This window comes from Geotrypetes seraphini, chromosome 7 (assembly GCF_902459505.1).
Source record: "Geotrypetes seraphini chromosome 7, aGeoSer1.1, whole genome shotgun sequence".
NCBI lineage: Eukaryota > Metazoa > Chordata > Amphibia > Gymnophiona > Dermophiidae > Geotrypetes > Geotrypetes seraphini.
The window spans coordinates 170,235,660-170,254,059 of record NC_047090.1 but is presented as its reverse complement, the minus strand read 5'-3'; the positions used below and the strand labels follow the sequence as shown (position 1 = coordinate 170,254,059).

The 18,400-nt window shown below is 43.4% G+C and overlaps 1 protein-coding gene across 1 annotated transcript in view; it reads left to right on the top strand.

Annotated features, from left to right (window-relative positions):
- Window positions 1-12,783: 12,783 nt before the first annotated feature.
- The window catches only part of BDKRB2 (bradykinin receptor B2), a 74,850-nt gene continuing 69,233 nt past the window's right edge, over window positions 12,784-18,400 (top strand). The window contains exon 1 of the mRNA XM_033952976.1: window positions 12,784-13,024. The gene's annotated coding sequence lies outside the window, so the exon portion shown is untranslated. The remainder of the gene's footprint in view (window positions 13,025-18,400) is intronic.

The following is an 18,400-nucleotide window of genomic DNA, read 5'->3' as shown; positions in this document are numbered from 1 at the left end:
ACAGCCCTCCGAATGAGTACGGCGTACAAAAGATCCTACTGCCATTTCCTACCTCAGCTATGGAACCGACTACCCACACAGATCAGGTCGCTAAACTCACTAAAGACCTTCCGCAGAGCAGTAAAGACCTTCCTCTTCAGCCAATCAGGCCATTAAAAACTGCCTCCTCAATATACTTCTCCTAGTACTCTTTGCTATGACCAGTCTGGTCTCTAGAATTAGCTCTGTTATCTACTGTAACCTATTTGTTGTCATGACTAGTCTGTTTTCAAATGATTGTGAATGTAACCCGTTCTGAGCTTCTGGGAGAACAGGATAGAAATCGAAATAAATAAATCCCAATCTCAGCTCTGGAATGTTGCCCTCATTGGGGTTCTGGAATCTTGCTATTCTTTGAGATGCTGGAATGTTGCTACTCTTTGGGTTTTGGCCAGATACTAGTGACCTGGATTGGCCACCGTGAGAACGGGCTACTGGGCTTGATGGGCCATTGGTCTGACCCAGTGAGGCTATTCTTATGTTCCTGGGTGTAATCTTCGCTCTTTGACCTCTTGTGTTTTGACAGGGCTCAACTTGAAACAGTTTTGTTTGGTTGCAACACGATCTGGGACCTTTTTTTTTGGCTGGCCATTTGGATTGGAATGAATTGCCCTGGGCCTTGAAGTCAGTGAAAGCGGGATTAAAACATTATTTGCTGAGTCGACTATTTAATCTCTGTTTTTCTGCCCGATTTTATGATGCATTTCTGGTTTTTGGTTTGTAATTTGATATTATGCCTGTTTTCTTGTTACCCGCCTCGTGGAAGTGCAGGATATAAATAAAGCATACCAATACTATACCAAAGTGTTTATTTTGTACCCGGGACAATGGAGAGTTAAGTGATTTGCCCAGTTACAAGGAGCTGCGGTTGGAATTGAGCCCAATTCCCCTGGTTCACAGGCTACCCTACTAACCACAAGGCTTCTTAAAAGGAGCCAAGGGGTAACCTAGTGGTTAAAGTAGAAGCTGTAATCCAGCAAAACCAGGGTTCAACTCCCACTGCAGCTTCTTATGGCCTTGGGTAAATTGCCTAACCCTCTATTGCTAGTCTGGATATGGCTCAGCATTGGATTTCCAGGTTTAAGGCCAGCAGCAGCCAGCAAAATACTGACCCCATTAGATTTAACAAAATGGAGATACTTTTTTTTTTTTCCATCATGTCTGATCGGTATTTCTTTAACTTTTAAGTCTGTTCAACAAAATTCTGTCAATCACTCATATATTCATGATATTACAAAAAAAAAAAATAAGACGTTTCAGAACCAGGGACAGCTCATGTGCCATTTCCTCATTAACTTTCCACAACTAAATCATTTTCCTTAAATTCCCCTTTTTTAAGCAAATCACCACAGAGCAACAGCTTCACACGTATTGCCTTTATATCCTCAAGCCCCAGCTATGAACTTCCTGTCCTCTCAGCCAGCATGTGTGTAAAGTAAGCCAAAAATATCTTCCAGTTCCTTTTCCCTTGGACTGTTTATAACAATGGTCTTCAATGTAAGGCCCAAGGGCCTATTATTCTGCCTTTTTTTTTTTTCTTCATTACTGTCTGCCTCTCTTCCTAAGCTTGTGACAGAAAGCAGGGGGTACAATTCAACCATCCCCCCTTTCCCCCCCCCCCCCCGTTTATTGAAAGACTGCTGATTCCATACAAAACCTCGAGAACGCTTCGATCGTCCCAACCATATCTTCTCACAATTCCCTCTGTTTGTCAGTTATTTTACGACGCAACATGTTAAGACAATTTATTCCATGGTAGCGCCTATGCCATGGAACTCTCTCCCCATAACTCTAACAATTTCAAGTCAAACCTTAAAACCTTTCTCTTAAAGATGCATACGAGAACGAGACCAAGGGCTTAGCCTAAACTTCTCCTCCAGCCTTATGTTTTTTTCCTCTACCATCTCATTTTTATTTTAAGTAACGTAACCCCAAACCCACCTTTTGAATCATGTCTAGTTCATTATTTATTTGCCCCCTCCTTTACTAACGCGTAGGTGGGTTTTAGTGCCAACAGTGGCGGTAACTGCTCTGACGCTCATAGAATTTCTATGCCGGCACGTAATCCCGCGCTATGCATTAGTAAAGGAGGGGGTTATTTATTTATTTAAAACATTTTAAATCCGTCTTTATCAAAGGCGGCTTACAAATTTCCATACATAATACAATAGCAAAAAACATACATCAAATAGAGGAAAAACAGAGTTGCAATAGTCTATCTGCATAGCCACAGCATGACTGCATTCAAACTATTCTTAAGTACCATCATTCTTCAATTTAATAAACCATTTACCTGTAAAAACATAACTCAACCATTGTTATATATTCACTTTTTTAAAAAAGTAAGAACAAACAGGTAGGTTTTAAGTAACTTCCTAAATTGCAGGAGGTTTCTACAAAGATGTAGCGCTCCTGACAAGACATTCCACATCAGTGTACCGGCTAGAGAGAAGCAAGAACTCTTCGTTCGCACATCCTGGATATTATTCACTCTCTTTGTGCCCTGCAATAGATGATTCTCAGATCTCAGCTTCCGCGAAGGAATATAATTTAATAATATAATATACGTATAATATCCTCTATAATAAAACCCTAAGCACGCATGCGCACATAGGGTTTTGTGATCCCTTAAAGCGTGCTGTGTCCTTCCGTGGCCATATTCTATTTGCGGCTCAAGACGACTTGAGGCGCATGTGCCGGCTTGCGACGGCTTTTGGCGTGTGCATGGATTTGAGCGGTGGTGGCGGTTTCACTCCTGATAGCTGGTGTCTAGAGGAATGGCTGGAGGGTGCCATGTGGCTGCTGCGAGGTGTCCCATGCTGGCTGGTAAAAATTCCCTGCTGGAAGGGGTGCTGCTGGACACGGGGGAGCAGGGAAGGGGTGCTGCTGGACACCGGGGAGGTACAAGGAAGGAGAAGGAAGAAGGACTACTGCTGTACAGGGGGATCAGGTAAGGGGTGCTCCTGGACAGGGGGGAGATCAAACGAAGGGAGAAGGCCTACTGCTGGACAGGGGGATCAGGTAAGGGGTGCTCCTGGACAGGGGGGAGATCAAACGAATGGAGAAGGCCTACTGCTGGACAGGGGGAGCAGGGAACAGGTGCTGCTGGACAGGGAGGAAGTAAAACGAAGGGATAAGAGCTGCTGCTGGACAGGGGGAGCAGGGAAGGGGTGCTGCTGGACACGGGGGAGGTACAAGGAAGGGAGAAGGCCTACTGCTGGACAGGGGGATCAGGTAAGAGGTGCTTCTGGACAGGGGGGAGGTCAAACGAAGGGAGAAGGCCTACTGCTGAACAGGGGGAGCAGGGAAGAGGTGCTGCTGGACAGGGAGGAAGTAAAACGAAGGGATAAGAGCTGCTGCTGGACAGGGGGAGCAGGGAAGGGGTGCTGCTGGACATGGGGGAGGTACAAGGAAGGGAGAAGGCCTACTGCTGAACAGGGGGAGCAGGGAACAGGTGCTGCTGGACAGGGAGGAAGTAAAACAAAGGGATAAGAGCTGCTGCTGGACAGGGGGAGCAGGGAAGGGGTGCTGCAGGACATGGGGGAGGTACAAGGAAGGGAGAAGGGCTACTGCTGGACAGGGGGAGCAGCAAAGGGTGATGGTGAACAGCCAAGGAAAGAGAGAGGAAGAAAGACAGACAGACAGACAGAAAGCGGTCAAGGAGAAAGAGAAAGAAAGACAGACACACACATCTATTCTAGCACCCGTTAATGTAACGGGCTTAAAGACTAGTAATACAATATTAAGCATGTATGTCTCTACCCCTTTTTAAATAATATTTAGAAAATGTATGTTGTAAACCACTTTGGAAGGTAAAGCGGTATATCAAGCCATAGTAACTTGAAACTTGAAAGGGTTGCATGCTTGAAGGACAAGACATTTCTCAGCAGAAGAGGAGAGTGCATGGAAATGTCTGCCTCCTTGAGGAAACCCCATATGAAAAGTTTAACGGATAGGTGTCATTCTCACATGCTAGTAAACCGTGTAATGGCCTCATGTAGGAAGATATTTTGTGGCTTTCCGTCAGCTCTTTTGGTTACAAAGTGGCCCCTACTTAAAAATTAGCGAAGACCACTTGCTTATACTGTTCATGTTTATTAAAATTTGATTAACTGTTTATCATCAATACTGGCAGGAAAGCAGCATACAAGATAAACTTCATGTGCACTACAAAGTCAACAGAACAGATAAACTAAAGGCTCCTTTTACGAAGGCACATTAGGGCCTTAACGCGCAGAATAGCGCACGCTAAATTGCCACGCGCGCTAGCCCCTACCACCTCCTTTTGAGCAGGCAGTAGATTTTCGACCAGCGCGCGCTAATCTGGTGTGTGCGCTAAAACCGCTAGCGCACCTTTATAAAAGGAGCCCTAAATCTTAGGGGGTTGACATTCAAAGGGGTTAAAGCCCGTTTAATCCCTGCTCAGCAGGCCATGCATGGGTATTCAGCAGGCACTTAACTGCACACTGCCACAGAATATCCCCTCTGACTGTTCTGGTACTCTGTGGTTAGTACACTTCCCCCTCCCTATTCGCGGTTTTGGGGTTCGCGGTTTCAATTATCTGCGGCATTCCACTGGTCACTTCTGACGTTTTTGAGGGAATACCATTTACCATTACCCTTTAAAGTCTACCGCTAAGCCAGTCTTCTACCCATGCAGTCAGTGTTTCTCCTAGGCCCTTCCTAGGTACCTAATTAATTATTATTCTGTGCTGAGGTTTAAGGGAGCTTGCATCTTAGATTCTCTGTACACCTTCTATAATAATTAAGACCTGAGAAGTTACCTCCTTATAGGGAGTGAAGGAACAGGACTTTTATCTAGACCTGGTGTTCGTATCACTTAAGGAACTATTGCTGACAAGTGTTTACATCTCACTTCAGTAAATAATGGACCCTTGTTGACCTGGAGAAATTCTACATCGTGCCACGCCAAGAAAGGACTGATTCTATCTCCCTGGGGCTTGACCTGCAGAATGGTGAGCTAGGAATATTTTCCTTATCAGCTGGGCTAGGTAGATCTCCAATTGGTTACTGGAAAGGAGTAGTTAATTACTCTGGGTGATAAACTGTAATAGATTGCTGCTAATCAGGAATTATTATTATTATTATTATAAGGAATTATTTAGTGTGTAAGAATTAGTTATATCTACTCATTTATTTAGCAAGCATTATATGATAATATGTACTAAGTTTCATGTATGTATTCAGACATTGTGTGAACAATAATTAGTTATTATTTACTGCTGGCTTATGAATTATATTTTTATATCTATAATAAAACTTTTTCATAAAGCCCTGGTCTCTATTTTTGTATAAGTTGGCAAAGAGTATAGAACTTGGGATAAGGAGTTTATGGTTTCCCTAGCAACTAAGAGACACGTGACTTGTTTATGTTTCGCTAATTAGTATACCCATAAATCTACCTACAGTTCAGACTCCTGAAGCAGGCCCTTGGCTGAAACACGTACGTGTCGAGTCTTAATTGATGCAATAAAAGAATAGAGCATCTCTGGTCACCTTCACATTTTCTACTCTGTGGGTAGTGCTTGGGTTGTCCATGGGTGCTGTTCTCTACCTACAGTCCTGCCAGTGAAGGATGGGGGCGCTATTCACTATCACATGTTCAATAGTGAGGGAAAGATAAGCTGTACAAAACTCCAGGGAGCCTACCTGTCCCTAGCAATTGAAAACACAATATTGAAGTACTGCCCCCCACTGGTAGCAATATATTTGGAGGACTGCTGCTCAGCTTAGCAGGAACAGCATCCATGGGTAAATTTCAGGAGGAGCCAGCAGCTATGCAGGTACCACCCATATACAGTGCTGGTGACTGCATGGCTAAGCACGCAGATAGGATTTCACAAAAGAGCTTCCTATCTTTGCCCACTTAGCTATGTGGGCGCTGGCACTGAATAACTTCTGGGTCAGTGGCTGACCCAGATATTCAATTCCAGTTCCCAGACGTGGTCCTGGCATTCTTCAGCCTGCAGAAGTGAAGTGGCTTTCAAACACTTTATTTATTTATTTATTGATATATTTGGATTTCTATCCTGTTCTCCTGGGAGCTCAGAACGGGTTACAACCGACATTCACAAGTGATCTTTAGCTACGCTTTGGACACTAGCTTTTATTTCTCTTTGATCGATACCCTCATCGCGCGTATACCCGAGTGCATGTATGCACAGTACCATCTTCAAGTCAGACTCTTGATAAAGGCACAGACGCCGAAACAATGCCAGTTTCGAGTCTATTGAGCCATTGCGGCATATTCATCAATAAAGTGGTTATTTTGAACAACACGTCCTTGACTGATCTATCGACATCTTGCCCTCACGACTCCCTCATTGTGTGGAAACTGTTGTGAACCAAGAAATGTAAAAATTGCAGAATGGAGCCATGTGGTTGGATGTCAAGGTGATGACACTGCAAGAATCCTTTGTTTCTTCCGTCTCTTTCTCCCTTCTCTTCGAGATTCCAGAATCTCGCTACTCTTTGGTATTCCGGAATCTTGTTACTCTTAAGGATTCCGGAATGTTGCTACTCTTTGAGTTTCTGCCAGGTGCTTGTGATCTGGATTGGCCACTGTTGGAAACAGGATACTGGGCTAGATCAGGGGTAGGCAACTGTGGTCCTCGAGAGCCACAGACAGGTCAGGGTTTCAGGATATCCACAATAAATATGCATGAGATACATTTGCATCTCAAGGAGGCAGTGCATGCAAATCCATCTCATGCATATTCATTGTGGATATCCTGAAAACCTGACCGGCCTGTGGCTCTCGAGAACTGTAATTGCCTACCCCTGGGCTAGATGGACCATTGGTCTGACTCAGTAAAGCTATTCTTATGTTTTTATGTTTACAAGATATTTGCTAGAGGTGTTACAGCTTCCAGAGAACAGGATTCCTCCATATAGTAAGAAGTGATGAAGATGTAAAAACCAGAGGGCATAATCTGAGGTTGAGGGGTGGTAGACTCAAGAAATTCTTCTTTACAGAGAGGGTGGTTGATGCCTGGAATGCACTCCCAAAGGAGGTGGTGGAGAGGAAAATGGTGAGAGTTCAAAAAAGCAAGGGATGAACACAGAGGATCTCTAATCAGAAAATAATAGTATATATTGAAGAACTAAGGCCAGTACTGGGCTGACTTGCATGGTCTGTGTCCTGTATATGGCCATTCAGTTGAGGATGGGCTGGAATGGTTTAGATGGGCTGGAGTGAGCTGTGACGGTGACTCCAGTAGATGCACAATACCGGGCAGAGTTCTGGGTTTCTGGCCCAGAAATATCTAAGAAAGAGAACAATTTAAATTAAATTATAGAGTGTATGTTTGAGCAGACTGGATGGACCATTCAGGTTTTTATCTGCCGTCATCTGCTATGTTTACTATGTTGAAGAGCTCAGTGCTGGGTTATCATCACCAGATAGTTTGAATGTTATGGTCTTACTGGAAGTGTTACGGAGAAAGTTAATAGGGCAATGCTTTGCGTGATGTTTGTTTATTCTCAACATGTTAGTATGATTATCAAACTGCACTTTTGTCCTCCTCATAATGTACTTTTGGTTCAGAGGATCTGGGTGTTTCCTGATGTTACTAAGCAAACACAGCAGCAGAGAAAGCTGTTTTCTTTGTACTCGTATGAGCCAAGAGGCTCATTTGCTTGGCATGTTGTCTGTTCTGCTTTTCTCTTGTAGATGTGTAAAGCAGTGATTCCCAACCCTGTCCTGGAGGAACACCAGGCCCATCGGGTTTTCAGGCTAGCCCTAATGAATATGCATGAGAGAGATTTGCATATGATGGAAGTGATAGGCATGCAAATTTGCTTCATGCATATTCATTAGGGCTAGCCTGAAAACCCAATTGGCCTGGTGTTCCTCCAGGACAGGGTTGGGAACCACTGGTGTAAAGTATGTGAATTTCCGATATGCTCTCTTTGAACCGGAATGACTGAAAACTTTTCTTTGAGTGCAAATAAATGTCTAGTGAAGCAGTTCCTGGCGAATGTTCTTCGAAATGGGCAGGTTTAATAGCCCAGGGGTAGGCAATTCCGGTCCTCGAGAGCCGGAGCCAGGTCAGGTTTTCAGGATATCCACAATAAATACGCACGCGATAGATTTGCATCTCAAAGAGGCAACGCATGCAAATCCATCTCGTACATATTCATGGTGGAGATTCTGAAAACCTGATCTGGCTCCGGCTCTCGAGGGCCGGAATTGCCTACCCCTGTTTTAGCTATTGGTGGTGTTACTCCCGGATATTCAGTGCAGGACCTTGTCCAGCACTTGCATTGAATATCCGGGTTTCACGTGGCCAGCTATCTCTTGTGCGTAACATTCGGCACTTAACCGCCTAAAATAAAGGCTGACTTTTATGTGTTTCAATTTGACTGCTAAAACTAGCTGGCCCCCCTCCTACATCCCAGTGGCATGTTTTGTGCGTTTTTCTTTCAGATGTGTTGTTGGGTTTTTTTTGAAAATGTTTCATAGAAATAGACGCACATCTAAAAAATAGCCATTTTCAGAAAAAACCCCCGAGAGATTTTTGCAGTTTTGAATAAACAGCTATCTAGACATATAGAACAGTTTTCTTGCCTAGATTCAAACCTGTCAAGAACTCGGTGGTCAATATGCGGGCGATAAGCTTTATAAATGGATAGTAGCCTTGAGGAAACCCTCCGGGTGAAACATGTGGGCTTATTAATCCCTGAGAATCCGACCACTTAAGCTAAGTATTGAAGTACAGTAGTACCTTGGTTTACGAGCATAATTCGTTCCAAAAGCATGCTCGTAATCCAAAGTACTCGTGTATCAAAGCACATGTCCCCATAGGCCACAATGTAAACTGAAACAATTCGTTCCACAACCAAGGTTTACTATGGTGGCCCAGGGGTGGGTGGGTACCTGTCTGTGGGTGCTGCAGCCCTTGCAGCGTGGTGGTTTCCTTACCCCAGGGTCCCCGTGCGGCTCTCCTCCCTCTTCGGCGATGCCTTTGCCGTTAACCAGCGCCTCCCGGCTTCCGATCCAAGCTGGCCGTCCTCCAGACGCATGCGCTGGACCTCTGCACTCCCCCGTCAAGCTGGCGCCGCTCCGACAACACGCGCACCACGTCACAAGCACGGGGAAAGGAAACCACCACGCTGCAAAGGCTGCGGCACCCACGGACAGGTACCCACCCACCCCTGGGCCACCCTAGTGAGAGCTCGTGTAACGAGTCAACACTCGTTTTGCGAGACGAAAGTTTGCCGAGTGTTTTGCTCGTCTTGCAAAACACTCGCAAACCGGGTTACTCGCAAACCGAGGTTCCACTGTATTTAAAATATTTAAAAACTTGAATGGCATAAATACATCCAACTATAAGAAATTTATTAAAGAGACCCGGTGAGGACTATGAAAAACGAGTCTCATGGTGGCATTTCTGAGGGTCTAAGTTGGACTATTCTCGAAGTAGCCAATAGCAGCTAATCTGAAAATGGTTTGACATGTTTATTTTTTATTGTTTATTCAGATTTTTGATTAAACACTTTTTCCAAACTACAAAGCGTTGAACAAGATTTAAAATAACATTTAAACAAAAATTTAACAATTAAAACATACATTTCTATACAAAAACTACAAGACTGACAGCAATGACATACTAGGTAAATACGGACCAAAAGGCCCCTAAACACGAATAGGAAGAGGGGGAGAAATACAATCGATATAGCGAAAAGACAATAGAAAAACACAAGTACTCTGTACATCTTTGCCTGAAATATGTATTTCAGACAAGATTCTGTTTCAGTACTGCCATATAAGGGACTGATTTACATAAGGTATATGTTAAATGAAGGTTTCACTTCACAGTGTATCAAGCACCAGTGTGTTTCTTAAGTATTGGTTTCAAATAACCCTCTCTCTATATTTATACAGATATATAAAAATTGATAGCATATAATATAGCTGCAAAAAAGAAGAAAAATTACAATTAGAAAAAAAGATGAAGTTTGTGAAGGCAATAAATAAAATTAAAAAGTAACAAAAACCAGTTATAATGTACATGGAAACTGTGCACAGCAAATCTGTATAAAAAGTAGATTCAGGCGAACATCCAAATATAAATGATTGTTAGGAAAATCATATAAAACAATGGAATACATAAAAGTGTCAGGAGTAATAGTCGGGGTGAGAAATTCCTTAGCGGCCAGATGCCCATGACAAAAGCAGAATGGTCCTGGATATCATCAGTAAGTAGTTGATGTCCAAGAAAATATATTTATGAGCACAAAAAAAAAAAATCTTCAATAGAACAAGCAGCGTGGGCAGGTGGGGAGTTTGAAATTTCAGACCCCGATTCATAGTTTCCATTATTCCATGTGCAATTTTCAATAGAAAATGTGAGAAACATTTAAGGTAAACACAAAAGGGGACTGGGAAAATAAATGTAAAAAACAAGAATAGGTTAATTACTAAAATATAATTGATCAATTAAAAGCATCTTTAAAAAGAAAGCACTTTAAATTGCTTTTAAAATTTTTTAAGTTTTTTTCCATTTTTAAGTGTAAAGGAAGAGAATTCCAGATCATAGGGGCTGTCACAGAAAAAACTGAGGTACGACGTGTACCGATTATTTTTAAAGATGGAATGTTAAGATTATATTGAGAAATAGATCTTAAAGCTCTCGGAGGGTCATATGGGATCAAAAGTCTGTCTATTAATACCAGACGACGGTTTATCTTTTCAGTAACCGCTCCACAGACTTGGAACGCTCTTCCAATTTATTTAAGAATGGAGCAGGATTTAGGAAAATTTAAAAGCAATTTAAAAACATTTCTTTTTAACGATGCTTTTAATATTTAATTCAATAATTTTAAGGCCAGTGATTTTATTACTCTATGTTTTAATGTAATATGTTTCCCTTTTGTGTTTTCATTTGTTTTGCTTTTCTTTAATTACCGTATTTGCCGGCGTATAAGACGACTTTTCAGTACCTTAAAATCCTCCCCAAAGTCGGGGGTCGTCTTATACGCCGGGTACAGTTTACATGCCCTTACTTGCGGGGCTGGATGTACTCAGTCGCGCGGCTCTTCTTCTCCCTACCTTCTCTGCTTGCAGCACAGAGCCGAACGGAAGTCTTCCCGACGTCAGCGCTGACGTCGGAGGGGAGGGAGGGCTTAAACAAAGCTTAAACAAAGCCCTCCCTCCCTCCGACGTCAGCGCTGACGTCGGGAAGACTTCCGTTCGGCTCTGTGCTGCAGGCATGGCAGGTAAGGAGAAGGAGAGTAGCCTCGCGGTACCAAGAGAGAGGGGCGGCCGCCCCGCCCCGGTTGCAGCACAGCCGGCCAGGTCCCCTTACTTTTGTGGCACTTCCCCGACCGACCGATAACAGCCCGGGTCCGACAATCCTCCCTGCCCTGTAGCCGCGAATCTAAATACCTTCTTACAGCAGCTGTAAGAAGGTAATTTAGATTCGCGGTTAAGGGCAGGGAGGTTTGTCGGACCCGGGCTGTTATCGGTCGGTCGGGGAAGTGCCACAAAAGTAAGGGAACCTGGCCGGCTGTGCTGCACCCGGGGCGGTAGAGAAGGTGTGCGGAAGAAGGGGTAGTCTTATACGGCGAGTATAACACAAAACTCTATTTTTTAACTAAAAGTTGGGGGGTCGTCTTATACGCCCAGTCGTCCTATACGCCGGCAAATACGGTAATTGTATTTCAAAACCCTATCTTACCTTATGTAATGAGAACATGTATCAAGTAATTGCCCGATGTTATTATTTAAGTTTGTATTGTTTGTCTCTCATTGAATGTATTTTAAAATGTTCATCGCTTAGAATTTTGATTAAGCGATTAATCAAGAGAAATAATAAACTTGAAACTTGAACTTGAAACTATAAATGCTGGTGTATTGGTCTGCAAAGTTTTAAATGTCAGAAGGGCGATTTTATAAGTTACCCTGTGTGGGACAGGCAACCAGTGGGCTTTTTGAAGCAAGGGAGTAACGTGATCAAATTTCTTTGCGCCCGAGATTATCTTAATGGCTGTGTTTTGGAGGAGCAGTTGTATGAATCTTTTCCTTAAATGTTCTGTAATGGTATAAAAGGCAGTTCAGAAAACAGAAACTGTAAAGCAGACAGGCGGATTCATTCCCTGAGGGGATGTCGGAGGCAAAAGCAAATTCAGCCATTAGCTTTCACCAAAAGGAAGAGCCAAGTGAACCCTCCCTGCATTCATTACCACTATTTTGTTTTTAGCATCACCAATACAGAGAATTTAGGGAAGATTTTCTGCTCTGCTGAGGGATGGGGGGGGGGGGGGGAGGTCAGTCTTCTCTCAGAACTATGTCAAGTTTTCTACCATCTAACGCTCTTATCTTGTAAATCTTTTCTTTCTAGAAGTGCATATAGTTGTATAAATCAGTGTTTCATAAGAGTGTAATCTGCTCCCGTCTGATTTTTTAACGGGAAGGGGTAAAACGCGGACCTTCCGGATCTAAACCCGCCCATCCTTCAAAGTGAGTTCCTCATTTACAAATCTCTCTGTACTCTCAATTTTTTTTTTTTGTTGCAAACTGATTTGGGCTGTTGAGTTGCAGCTGGATCGTTCTTATCTTTTGTGAACCGCAAGGTATTGTGGTATATAAATATTTTTTAAATATATATATTAAGTGACGTTATTTCATGTTGATGACTGCTGCCAAAGCTCTTCTTTGGGAGGAGAAAGCAACACCAGAAAGAGGGGGCGGGCAGGACTGCAAGAGCAGAGCGAGCAGTTCCTTCAGTCCCGGTTCTCCAGAGCCAGACGGTGCAGAGAGACTCTGCCCTGCTCCTGCTTTCTCAGACCTGTTTTGGCCGTCGCTGAGCGAGGCGGATTCCCGCTCAAGGTAGCGGGGGGGGCTCAACTTTCTCGGTACGCCTGGAGGGAAAACGACATCTGCCCCGTGAAAGTATTCAGCCCCCCTGCAGTCTCTTGCTGGAGCTCCACTGTGGCACTCTCTACTCAAAACTTTTCATGTGTAAGTAACGCGCATCCTGTTTTTCGACTACCTTAAGAGAGGTTCTAATGAGTTTTTGTTCTGATGAGGAGGCAATTAGCTTCTGTTAAGGAAGGGCGGAGAGGATATGGGCTCTTATACAATACCTTGAAAAGAAAGTCGAGATTCCATTTCTGTGTTTTCCAGTTCTATTTAGGAAAGAACCCACCCTTATGTATTTCAGAAAATGTCCAGATGTTTATTTATTTATATTCTGCACAAACTATTCAGGGACTCGAGCATTTTTCCCTCCCTGTCCTGGCGGGCTCACACTCTATCTAATGTACCTGGGGCAATGGTGGGGGGGACTAAGTGACTTGCCCAGGGTCACAAGGAGCAGTGCGGGATTTGAACCCACATCTTCCAGGGTGCTGGGCCTGTAGCTCTAACCACTGCACCACACCCTCTATCTAATGTACCTGGGGCAATGGGGGGGACTAAGTGACTTGCCCAAGGTCACAAGGAGCAGTGCATGATTTGAACCCACATTCCCCAGGGTGCTGGGGCTGTAGCTCTAACCACACAATCTATCTAATGTACCTGGGGCAATGGGGGAACTACGGTAAGTGACTTGCCCAGGGTCACAAGGAGCAGTGCAGGATTTGAACCCACATCCCCCAGGGTGCTGGGCCTGTAGCTCTAACCACTGCACCGCACCCTCTATCTGATGTACCTGGGGCAATGGGGGGGGACTAAGTGACTTGCCCAGGGTCGCAAGGAGCAGTGCGGGATTTGAACCCACATCCCCCAGGGTCCTGGGGCTATAGCTCTAACCACTGCACCACACACTCTCCCCAGATGTTGTTTTAAGAGGCTGAAAACTGACTTCTGAACAAACCTGCCATGTTATTTAAAAAGAAATAGCTGTGTGTTGAATTAATAACAAACATTTATTAGCCCAATTCTTTTCTTTAAAACAAAATAATAATAATAATAATAACAGACAAAAAAATGAAATGCGTTTAATCCAGCACAAACACAGCAGATTCTGGTCCCTAAGATACGTTGTCTTATGTCAGAGCAGCTCCCAGATAAATTACCCCCGTCACATAAAAGCTGTTCATTTTCTCTGTCCCCTGCAAGTATTACTTCTAGGCATAACTTTTACTTCCTTAAACATTAAAAAAAATCATAGAAGTCCCTTTCCATAGGTATATATTTTTGTATTATTTTCTATGGTCTGATGGCAGCTTTTCCCTGATCTGGATCCTCCCCCTCCCAAGACGTATTCAAATGCGATTGTCATAGTTTTGCGTACTCATGAGCATTTTAAAATAATTATAATAATGGGCTCCTTTTACTAAGGCGTGCTAATCGATTTACCACGCACTAAAGATTAACGTGTGCTAAATGCTGGCCCCCGATAGAATCTAATGGGCGCCTTAGCATTTAACGTGTGCTAAATCGATTAGCGTGCCTTAGTAAAATGACCCCAATATTTGCCATTTCAATGCTAAAAGAAAGGATTGGAACTGAGAAGTCAACAAGATGCTAAGCAGTTCAAGTTATGGCGCGTGACGTTATCTGGAGTGATTTTCAGGACAGCTATTTAAGTGGTCTGATTCATCTGTGAACATGAGCGACATTAACTATAGCTGCACCCCTAGAACCTCCCAAGGGCTGCCCCAAGACAAAATTGATGCAGTTCGGGGGAGGGGGAGTTGAATAGTGTGGAGGTGTAATTCGAAGGTAAAGAGTTTTCGGGGTCACTCCAGAGGTTTTTATTTCTTCAGCCTAGACTTTGATGTTAAACTGACTTTTTAAAGCGAGAGCCTTCATGAAATTGTCCTGAGAGCAGCGTGCCCCGTGCAAGCAGAAGGCGTAGTGCAGTGGCACACCTAGGGTATGTGACACCCGAGGCGATCATTAACACGGAGAGCTCAGAGCGGGGTACAGTTCAACATTCACCGTGTTACAATATAACATTAGATAGGGTTACAACCTCTCCAACCTCATGCCCACAACTGTGGTGTAAACAAAATAAAACAAAATAGACTTTTCCTCTCTCTTTCAGGTCCAAGCTCACTCTTGCTGTCTAACACCACCTCTGGCAGGATACACATTTCAAATCTGACATATTGTAATCACAAAACAGAAAATACAATTATTATTTCTACCTTATGTTGTCTGGTCATCTTATTATTCAAATCATGTTGGACCCAGGCTCTGGTTTCTGTTTGTCTTCTGTTAACTCGCTCGCCAGTCTCCTGCCTATTTGACGTTTTCTACTTTCTCTGTGCTCACCGTCCATCTTCCATTTCTGTACCTTCCCATCTACTGCCATATCCAACATTTCTTTCCCACTCTCTATCATCTCTGTCTCTCTCCCTCTCCCTGCCTTGTTCCCTGGGTCAAACCTCTCTATTCCCCTCCATGCAGCATCTCTCCTTTCCTCCCCTCCATTTCTTTCTCTTTCCACACACACCATCTCTCCCTGCCCTCCTCCCTATGTCCAACATTTCTCCCTCTCTTCTCCATGCATGTTTTCCTCCCCCTCCACCATATGAAAGATTTCTCCCTCTCACCCCTTTTTTACCTTTTTGTATCATCTCTCACATCCTCTCCTCCAACACAACAATTCTTCCTCTCTCCTTTCTCCCCCCATGTGCAGCATCTTTCCTCCCCTCCCCTCTATTATCAAGTGCAACATTTCTTTCTCTCTCCCCATGCACCATCTCTCTCTGCTCCTCCCCTCCTGTACTGCAGCTGTCCATCCTTCCCTCCTAGAAATTAAGGAGGGGACTCTTGATCCTTTCCCCTTCTTGCCTCCTGCCTCTAGTCTCCTCTCCTGCCATTACTTCCACACATAAAAACAACTTTCAATGACTTCTTCATACACAAAACACAGACCTTTACCAAATATGGAAATTAAACTCAGCATGAGAAAGAAGAACAGATATGCACTTTTTGTACTGAACACACAGGGGTCCAGGGCCCAGAATCTCCTAAAATAGAGAATGACACGGTGACAAAATTCATCACCGTTCCCGTCCCCGCGGATAACCGCGGGAAATAATCCCATATCATTTTCTAGTGTCTATTTCAACCTCGGTCCTTCTACACCAGCATTCTTCAAAGCAAAGCTTGCGGGTCAGTGGTTGTGGCCATTCATACTCTGATTCTTCTCTCTCTCCTTAAAGAATGACATGAAGATGGTTTCCCGCGGTTATCCGCGGGGATGGGAACGGTGATGAATTTTGTCACCGTGTCATTCTCTATCCTAAAATTAGCCACCTCCCTTGCTGGTGGGGATCCCAAAGTGCTAACAGTTGAAGACCACCTCCTCTGGTCTGGCAGCCAGAAACCTCCAAGCTCTGCAGCTAGCAGCAGTGTCTCCGAACTGTCACCAGCTGCAGAGCTTGGACTGAAGGAAGAGGTCCTGAGCAGCCAGGGCTTTGGGATGCCTCATCTGCTTCGTTATTTATATTTTGTGCAAGGGGTATGGGGAAGGGCAGGGACAAAATCTGGTGGTCATCCATTTTGGGCTCAGGGCCACTGCCCACCATCCTTCCTCCCCCCCCTTCCCCATCATCTGTCTGCTAAACCATTGAACACAAAGCAAAGATCTGTAATAAACATATCCCAAACGTAACATATTCCGGTTAATAAATTTTAATATAAAACACTTTTTCTACCTTTTGTTGTCTGGACATTTTATTTTTCCATCATGTTGGTCTCATTTTCTCACTTCTGCTTTCCTGTGTCTTCTGATAATTCTCTTTCTAGTGGTTGCTGTCCATTTGCCTTTTCTCCTCCCTCCTATCTTGTTTCATTCCCTCTCTATAACTGTTTTTGATATATTGATCTTTTCTTTTTAGCTCTTCTCACCCTTTTTTATTTTCTGCCTCTCCATCCACTCAAATTTCACCCTTCCTATTATTTTTCAGCTACCTACCAACTTTCCATCTCCATTTCTCATTCTCTAGCTCTTGCATTTCTCCTGTTTCCCTCTTGCTACTCCCCATGCTGGGCTGTTACAATCTTTGAACCACTTCCTTGTCAGAGACAAATCAAAGTCCGTCTCAGCCATCTAATTCTAACCTATAGTACTCGATCTACTAGATGTTATCTTATTTTTTAATTACAGTAAAACCTTGGATTGCAAGTGTTTTGCAAGACAAGCAAAACATTTTATTAAATTTGATCTTAATATACAAGCAATGTCTTGCAATACAAGTACATACAGTATACACACATCACATCATCACAACTGAGCCGATGGTTCTTCTCTCTCTGACACTGCGGGAGGGAAGTGACTGTTCTAAACGAGCGAAGTCTTGCAATACGAGTACATACAGTATACACGCGTCACATCATCACAACTGAGCCGATGGTTCTTCTCTCTCTGATGCTGCGGGAGTGTAGTCCAGTGTTCCCTCTAAGGATTGATGAGGTGTGTGCAAAAAAAAATATGCATGAGCGACAAATTACATACTCCACAAATTTATGAGCAGGCGCAGAGGACGCATTTTTAAACAAATGTAGTTTATCCTTGTACTCCTTATGTAATTTTAATCATCTATGGATATGTTTGTATGTTTATTGTTCAAATGGTTTTATTTATTTCCCAAAATTTATTTTTGTTATACACATTGAAAATATTTGATATTGCGTTTAAATCAAAATCTCAATAAACTTGAAACTTGAAACGAGTGCCCATGAGATTGTGGGAGGGTTAAATACTCAAAACTTAGAAGAATAACAATTTACTTAAAGTTTTTGCTTCGCCAGCTTTCTGGTATCTTTACATAATGCAGTGGTGTACCTAGCATATGTAACACCCGGGGCCCATCATTTTTTGGCACCCCCCCCCCCATCTGTACGAAAAACGTGATTTTTAGTAACAAGCCACACGTCACACATGAGTACCTAGGAAAAGGCAGCATCTTACATATTGCAGTGAACAGTACATCAATACACCCATTGTAAAACTAAACAAGCCAGACCAGCACAGATCAATCCTACACCGTCAATCCTAACAGAAAACCATGTCTTTCGAACACACAGAACACAGAAAACACCTTCGCCTAGTAAGGAATATGTAATCACAAACTAACCCCTCCCTCTTTTACAAAACTGTAGTGTGGATTTTAGCTACGGAGGTAACAGCTCTGATGCTCATAAAATTCTGAGCATCAGAGCTGCTACCACCAAGGCTGGTGCTAAAAACGCTTCACAGTTTTGTAAAAGGGGGGGATAAAATAAAAATACATAGACAAAGGTTAAATTGAACCAGCAAGAAGCTGGACTCTGCATACAATGCTTCACAGAAACAGTGACACATGTCTCCTAAAGCAATAAATAAATAGAAATTTTTTTCTACCTTTGTCTTCTGTGGTTTCTCCTTTCCTCATCTTC